The sequence below is a fragment of the Apis florea genome, unplaced genomic scaffold (assembly GCF_048593485.1).
Source record: "Apis florea isolate Af1SG1 unplaced genomic scaffold, ASM4859348v1 contig_3496_pilon, whole genome shotgun sequence".
Classification (NCBI taxonomy): Eukaryota; Metazoa; Arthropoda; class Insecta; order Hymenoptera; family Apidae; genus Apis; species Apis florea.
The window spans coordinates 3,895,794-3,905,122 of NW_028256773.1; the positions used below are offsets into that span (position 1 = coordinate 3,895,794).

General features: G+C 28.6%; 1 long non-coding RNA gene across 1 annotated transcript; it reads left to right on the forward strand.

The window, feature by feature from the left end:
• The first annotated feature begins 4,126 nt into the window (after positions 1–4,126).
• LOC147656757 (uncharacterized) lies at positions 4,127–8,978 on the forward strand. Its single transcript, XR_015293670.1, has 2 exons — positions 4,127–4,360; positions 8,490–8,978. It is a non-coding gene; the product is annotated as an uncharacterized LOC147656757 (long non-coding RNA).
• The last annotated feature ends 351 nt before the right edge of the window (positions 8,979–9,329 follow it).

Genomic DNA, 9,329 nt, shown 5'->3' on the forward strand with positions numbered 1-9,329 from the left:
AGCCGATTATAGCCGAACATAGCCGATTATAGCCGAACATAGCCGATTATAGCCGAACATAGCCGATTATAGCCGAACATAGCCGATTATAGCCGAACATAGCCGATTATAGCCGAACTGATCCGAAACTTTACTTCGCCCGAACTCTCCCGAATTTTTCCGATTTATCTCGAATCTATAATTTCAAAATTAATTAAAAATAAAAATAAAAATTACAAAATAATTAAATATATTCTATAATAATAAACAAAAATAATTTTTCACTTTTATATTACACATTTTACGACGCATTTAAAAGAAATCATAATTCAATTCCACAACTTATAATTTCTAATTAGTTCAAAGAAAATATCATTTAAAAATAAAGTTCAAACTTGGAAATTGTATTAAGAATAACAATCAATAAGTGAAGAAAGTGAAAAGTGAAATGGCGGAAATTCCAATAATCTGAAATAATTAGGGAGCCTTGCCAATTTTAAGAAAGATATTTCTCACGTTAATTTTCTAGAAACTATTTGTTTCGACAAAAGCGGCGATATTTCTTCGCTCGAAAGCATCCAGTTTCAAATAACGATGGCATAATACGGGTCCCTTTAAAAGGTACTTAGTCTTACAAATTACGATGCTAAATTGACGGAGAAATTGTGCACAGAAAGCGCATGGTTCGAAGTTTAATCTTGTTTCTAGGATAAGATGTTAAAAGTATCTTAATCTCAGTTGATTGGCCTATATCATTTATCAGATAAGTAACAGACTAGTTTGACTATATTATATTTAACGTCAGGTAAATAATTGATCTATACTATATTACTCTTCACTTATCTAATAAATAACTTATTTATATTATTTGATTGATCACTGTCTAATTCAAATTTTAATAGCTAAGTTATATTATTTGTTTATTTAACTTTCTCATTTTATTCATCTGTCAATAAATTAATCTATATTATTTATCAGAATGCTTTTTTTCTGACAATTAATATCTACCATTTTATCATATAAGAGATACATTGACATTTTTAATTTTATATACATTTAGAATATTTTACACTTAGAATGTTAAATTTTAAACAAATCTTAGTGGCCTTATATTATCCTAAAAACAAATAAATTATCTTATTTATATAACATGATGATTTGCGTACTGATTGAAACATGGAAATCAACAGATATCGATTCTCATTTCTCTTGGTCTAAGATTAGATAAAGATTTCCGACAAGAATTTCCGAGATACGTTTGTGTTAGATCTTGTGTTAGAATCTTGTTTGTGCGCGATAACTGGCAGATCAAAGTTGATAGATTGCGAGAGGTTATATTTAACACTTGGTATTAATATAACAGAAATTTTTGTGTAGGAATGAAAAAACGACAAATTCCATCGAATCTTACAGATTATTGATGGATGAAGTGAAATAATCATAAATATACAAATATTTATTATTTTCATATAATAGCACATATTTAGGAAAATTATCTATTTCTGAAATACTAAAGATACAATATATCCAAATTGTATTTTTAAAATAACAATTTCAAATTTCGAAAAAATATTCTGAATATTCAACTATGATGTTTATAAAAAATATAAAAAAAGAAAAATCTTATCCTGAAACCGTATCAATTTTCAATGAAGCACGCGAGAGTCACATCAGCATCCCACGAAATGCATAATATTAAGTGAATATTCTGGCATTAACAGAAAACGGATTCGCCATAAAGATTTATTATTGCAACATTCACCGCAATTACGCGATTTCCGTGTCGTTTTACTTGGCCAGGTCGCGAACATTTGCGAAACAAACGACGCTTTAAGGGTTCACCGGTTGTCAGGGACAAGCGACGATTTTTGGAAAATGGCCAATTCTAGAAAAACACGTTTAATAGATTTATCGTGCAAAATCATTCAGATCATTTACGTCGATTAATAATATGCCGATTGCCATTTATCCAACATCATTTAACCGTTTGATCAAGGAGTATTCTGAGATATTTTTGATTATAATTATACATAAAAAAAAAATTTTTAAAATGAGAATTTAAAATAGAATTAATTACTGAGAATAAAAATTTAACAATAGGATCTCTGATACAACACTAGTCGCGTGATTATTAATTATTAATATTCAATCCATATATTTATTTATTAATGCATATTTATTTATGCATTTTTTAAATTATTTAATACTTATTTTTATTTATATAATTCTAATTTAAAAAAAAACAAAATTTTTCATATAATCTCTAAGCATCCTTCTATGAAAAAGATTATTACACTATATAAAACTTATATTAATATTAAAATTATTCAATTTTTGTGTTATGTAAATGAATTATATATATAATACTTTGTTAATTGTCTATTACAAAGACTGAAGTAAAAATTGTTTTAAAAGAATGAAATAAGATTTTTATTTATTTATTATTAGAAAGATTAACGTTGATATAGAAATGATCTTTTTTTAATAATATTATATAATAAATATAATAAATATAAATAAACTATATATTATTATATATATTATATAAACTTTAATAAAAATTGAAGATTTTTTATTAAATCTACTCAAAATAAAACACAAGAGACTTAGAATAGATTCTATTTAAATGAAAACATTATTATACAAAGCAACTTGTTCAAAAGAAGTCCCTGTCTAAAGATCCTATTTAAATATGGATTTTCAATAGAAAATTTTATTTAAAAAATCTAAAAAAGATTCAAATATGCACTATCTAAAAGAAAATTCTGTCTAATAGAGAATCTTATCCAAAAATGATTGAAAGAGCAACCTAACCTAATTCTATCTAAGAAAAAAAAAAGAATTTTATTCAAAGAAAGATCCTATCCAAAAGAAGATCTTATTCAAAAGTGATTTTACTTAAAGAATTGCTAATTGATCTATAATGAAATAATCTCTCCATTCTTTTTCTTTTTTTTTTCTTTTTCTACCAACATAAAACAATAATATTAAAACAGAATTTTATAAAATTTTCTTAGCTTTTCATATTTCTAATTAATTTATTATCTTATCTATATTCATCTTTAAATAAATTCACATTTAAAATATAATTCTTATTATTATTATATAAAAGAATAATTATTCTTTTCAATATCAAATTACATTTCTTTTCCGTAAACAAAAATATTATTTATAAAATTATATAAATTATATTTTTACTATTTACTTTTCAAGCATTTTTTAAATTAAACACGCTTTATATAATTAACGATTTTTTTTTTTTTTTGATTGATCTAATTCTCTTGGATCAACTACCATTCACGAAATATAGCGCAAAAAAGTAATATATTTTTAAATCAAAGAGATACGACAATCTGGTACTGATTTTAATTTAGTCGGTTTAGTGAAACGTTTGCAATGCAACCATGGATATAACTGTGGCCTACCTGTTGAACCGATAAAATGGAAAATATTTGAAGAATGATTGAACGTGTCGAATATTTCACGCTGCGGCATGTAGCAATGCAAACGAAAAAAATTTCAAAATGGCCGTGTGCGAGCACGTTCACGGATCAAGTGGCAAACTTTTGCCAATACAATTATTTGTACACTGATTTTTGTATTTAGTGACCCGAGATCAAAAATTAAAATTTTTTTTCATATCTATTTTCGTTTCTTTCATTTTTGAAAAAAACATTTAATTAAATGATTTGTCAAATAAATATATATATTAATCAGATTAAGATATAACATTAATAAAAATAAACAATAAAAATAAATTACCAAATTTTAATATTAATACTTTAATTTCTTTTCAAATGTCGAACTATGCAGTGTGTCAAAATTACAGATTTTCTTTCCATTCGGATTCACAGTCTAGAATGTTTCACGAGTCAATCAAAGATCGAATTCAACAATATCATCTTTCTCACATCTCGAGTATTCACTACTTAATTAACTGTGTCTCTGCTCCAACGATCGATACCGGGTGTTAGATTCAACAATTACTTGAACCCCACTGAATCAAATCTCAAATACCATGTCGTCGTCCCTATAATCACTTCTACCGAAACGTAACACTCGCGAAATTGATCAAATTCCTAGTTACACATCTAGCGGAATCACGTGAAATATGCATGTAACCAATAGAACTAGATCTCGATCGATTGTTATCGAAACGTTGCATATTTCAAGGCAGTTATAAAGTCGAGACAAAGCAAGGCAATCGTAAATTTCAGTTACCATAGTTTAGTTTCTGTTAAAGTGTTGAGTGAAAAAAAGAGAGCTATTGATATTTTAAAGATATTTGGTTTTATCATAGATTATGAGGTTATAAAGAGCTTCTTTGGCGGAGATAAAGAATTCGACTCGTGATTCCGAAAGATAGCTATTTTCAAAGAAGGTACGTGATTCAAGCTTTATAATGCGTTTTGAAATGCGTTTTCATGCACTTGCAAAGGCTTTGTAAAGATATATATATATATATATCATGAATTGAAATTTTTTTATAGAGATATTCTTATATTATAGAATTAGAGAGGTTAGATTATGTACATTTTTTTAAATGTTTAGTTGAAGTTGTTTTAATAATAATCAAAAAAATGTTCTGTTTCTTTGATGTTTCTTTGAATGTATTTAAATATATAATAATAATATACAATAATTTTCTATGTATTACAAGAATTTATTATGAATTGCAATATCTATTTTTTTGTATAATATTTATCTTAAAGATGTAGTTTATCATAGAATTGAAATAGTTGAATTATTTTTTTGATGATTAATGTTTGGTTGAAATTATTTTAATAGTAATTGAAATGTTGCTTAGTTGAATACTTTTGTAAATATATTTAAATGCATTTTATACAAAAATTTTCTGTTGATACATGAGAAATCTATTATAGAATAATATCCCTTTCTCTTATATAGTGGTTATATAGAAATATATAAGCTTTATCATAGAGTAGGAATAGTTAAATTATTTTTGGAATTTAATGTTTGCTTGAAAGTATATATTCTATAGTAAAATGAAAAGATATTTTATTGCTTACTTTTCTTATGTATATATATACATACATACATACATACATACATATTTTTATCTAGATACATTTGATATAAAATTTTTCCTATATTGAACAAGTATATTATAGTTTGATATTTCTATCTTTTATATGATTTTATTTATCGTAGAATTAGAATAGTTGGACTATTTTCTTTTTATAATTATTATTTGTTTGAATTGAATTTTGATAAATAAAAAGTTATTTTTTTTAAATATTTCTATAATCATAAACTTTCATAAATACAATTTTTCTTCTTGTTTATAAAAAGGAAAATTTCATCTGATATTTAGAAACTATCAATCTTCATGAATTTAACACGAATATAATAACAAATTAGTATAAAACAAATAAAGAGAACTGAGAATATAAATATATATAATTATGTATACCTTCTATATAGCATTGTATAATACTAATCAAGCATCTGCCAAACACTCAACTATTTTTCACTTCATTTTACAAATAATATTTCAAGAAACAAACCTGCAAGAGCGATAGAGCTTTCGCTCGATCACTATCAATCTCTTTCGACGACTCCGTGATTCCAGTACTTATCTAATCCCAAAAATCAAGGATCATCTTCGAACATCGAACATCTTCAGACACGAAAGGATGGATCAAGCACTACTATTATTTGCACAGAAAGGCCACTCGTGATCCCGTCACTGGCCAGATCGTCCTGTCCTCGCATTAATGTCAGGAGGTTGAATCTTCGATGCGAATAATTCCCATGGGACTCTTAGGTTGACGTTTGGTCGCCTGGTGGTGAACATTGTCGTGTCGTGAAGAGGGTTCCTAATTCGAATTCATTGTGCATTGAAGACACAATGATGATTCATGCATTAATCATGTCTTCAAATTTTCGAGATTCCATCTTGGAATTTCAATTGTTTTAATTGTTTGATTACTCTTATTATAATTGCACATTGAAATGATTTTTTTTATAAGATAATTCGATCTTGTTGCTGTTAATTATTGTTTTGATATATTTTATGATTTTTAATATATTATGAAATGTAGGTTCAAAGTTTATTTAGATTACACAATATAAATTTTCTATTTTCCAAAGTTACTTTGAATTGTTATTATAAAATAAAACTTGGTGATTTGAATTTGATTGCTTTAAATTAAAATCTCAATTCACTTAATAATTTGTATTGCTTGCTTTTTTGTAGTATTTTTTAATCACTTGATAACTTAAGCAACTTACATTCTTTGGATTATATTTCAAAATTGTACATAATATATTGGTGATTTTAATTGGTTTCTTTGCATTATTTTTGGTTTCTTAAATAGTTGACATTTTTTGAATTGTAATTCCAAAATTGTTATATATTTGAATGCTAGCGTTTCTTTGCACTATTTGTAATTCACTTGATGACTCAAATAGTTTACATTCACAATTGAATTGCATTGCAATTTCAAAGTTCTGTATACTTGATGACTTGAATTGTTCTCTGCCTATAGGAATAGTTTCTCCAATCTCCAAGGTGCAACGATTTTCATTTAAAAAACACGAAATTTGTTTATCTTGGCTTTAAAGATTGACTTAATAACTTTCAGAATACCAGCTCAATATTTTTCGTCTAATCTGGAGTATATTAAGGATATTTGAAATAAAGCTAGCAGAAAGGAATGGAATTAACGAATACAAAGTTCTCCTAAATCTCGACAGTGCTCGTTCAACGATGTCAGAGCGAATATGCGGATGGTATCAGCAAATGGAGCACCTGTAAACGCTTGTATTAAATTTCGCTTGATGTTCCTTAGCATTCGCGACGATGCTTCGTTGATGAAAATCCGTAATCGGTTTAACGTGTTCTCTTGCGATGGAACGTGTGGAATTTGAATTATCCTTCCATGGATTAGAACGTGCCAAAGATAAATTATTTAGATTTTGATAATTGAATTAATAATTTTAATTGCATAGGAAATAGTATTTCGTAATAAATTGTGAGAAATTTAGCATTTTTATATTCTTGTATTAATTTTAACCAATGTTTGCATCTATATAGTATTTTTTCAAAAATTAAGTGTCGATTTTATTTTTTTTCAAAAATATTTGTATTTTTTCTTCTTTTTTTAAAAATTATTTTTCTATATTCGAATATGGTGAATTAAAGAACTGTCATAAGACGAAATTAATTTCGTTTCTGATTCGAATTATCGTATTCATTTGTTTTTCTATGTTTACATTATTTTCTTAGAAGAAAGCCAGAATTTCTTCATATTCGTACAAAGATTCTCCTCGAGTCAATATTTATATTTCACAAGTTTCCATATTATTGCCAAACTTTTTCCAAATTAATCCGTTCATCGACTCGTAGCAAAACATTTTCACAAACAATTCCGTCCAAATTTCTCCAAACCCACTCGAAAAGAATCCTCTCGAGATTGAAGAATATTCTTGATATTCTTATTTAAAACTCGCGTGAACTTCACATATCGATCCATTTTTTTCATTTTCTTTTCCCTTCAATCTCTTTTTTGTCTTCTTCTTCTTTCACAAAGAAATCGTCGAGATTCAAACTCATCCAAATATCCGAGTCACAGGTCGAGAAACACTTGCTTTGCAGTTTTAAAAGAACTTGGAAAAGAACCATCGAACCACGCCACTGTTCTTCGAAAATCAGTCACGTGTCTTGTCAGTGGATCAACATCCCCCTCGTGCTCACAGAATTCTATTTCTCAAAGGAATTCCATCTTTGCTCTCTCTCTAGAGTTCTCTAGAGCCACTTCGAGAGATCGTCGACGTCTCTGAGACTACGACCGACCAAATATAAACGATGACAAACGAGCAAATTGCCTTTTGGATTTTTCCTTTAAAACAAATGATTGATACGAGATGAGAAGAGTGAAAAAAAAAAAAAAAAAGAAAATCAATCAAACGGTCAAAGATCATCGATCGTTCCATCCGAATTTCCTTTAAAATTTTCGCATCGATGAACTCTCCCCCATTTGGAAGATTTGGAAGATCTCATACATAAAATGAAGCTACGCATTAATATTTATGGAAGAGATTATTACTTTGTCATATTCATTTGGATACATTTGGATATTTTTGGAAGATCGAGACTTATCCATCGAAATAAATGTATAAGTGTTGGTACGAAAATTTGAAATATTTTACTTCTTTGGCTCGTTACGTGCTAGATCAAGAATGGCCAAATTACATTTTAATTCAATTTAAAATTTAAAACTGCACGTTAACATCGCTAAACATGTATTATATCTAATTATTTCCAAGAATATTGTTTTAATTAAAATTGAAACAATAAACATCTCGATTCGATTAACCTCTATAAATCTAACGTCAAATAAATAAAATCAATCCTTTCATTGATTTACAACACGCATCGTCCATTCCACCATCATTGAAAAAGAACAAAATCGATATCACACTGTCACACGAAAACACCGCAGTGTCCAAATATTAACACATAATGCACACACTCGTATTTCTAGGTTAAGTCACGTGGGTCGAAACGCATCGATTTGACCGATCGAAGAAGAAACTTTCCTCGCCAGTCGACGACGCCACATCACTTTTGGACCACGCAGACACGACGGCGAAGGCCAGACTGCACCACCCTTGGTGCCCGCTTCCCTCACGGAATCGATACGTCAATCGTCCCTCCGAGAAAAGCACACCAAAGAGGCAGAAGGGAGGACACACGAGACGAGCATAGAGGATAGAAGAAGAGAGGAGGGGGGAAGAGAAGGAAGGAGAAGCTCCTGAACGATACGCGTTAAAGCTTCGACTACACCCGTCGTTGGACCCGTTGGGATTTTCGACCACCTCGTGGAGGAAGTGAAGTGTGAGGATCGAGCGATGCTTGGTTCCAATGGATCCGTCAACCGGAAATGGGAATTCGTTGCGTCTTTTTCTCGTTTTTAAGTTTTCGTTGTAAGATATCTTTCTTGAATAGGAATAGAATGCTTTCTCTTTGATCATTAGTGATTATCTTTTTACGTTCGTTTGTTGCGTATATCTGTTATCTGGAAATAAGACTTGCGTGTTTTTCTGTTCTTTTTTTAAGTTTTAGATAGGATTAGGATTTTATATTTTTCGTTTGATTGTATTTGTTGTGTGTGCATGTGTATTTTTTATTTGTGGATCTGTTATCCGGAAATGGGAACTCGTTTTTTTTTTTTACTTTTTTTGATTTGTTGATACTTTTGTTGGGATATAAGGAATAGTGCAGAATTAGGATTCGATATTTTTCTTTGCGATTGGGTTTGTTCTGTGTTTTCCTGGATCTATCTATCATCCAGGAAATAGGAATTGCGTCTTTTTCTCGTTTT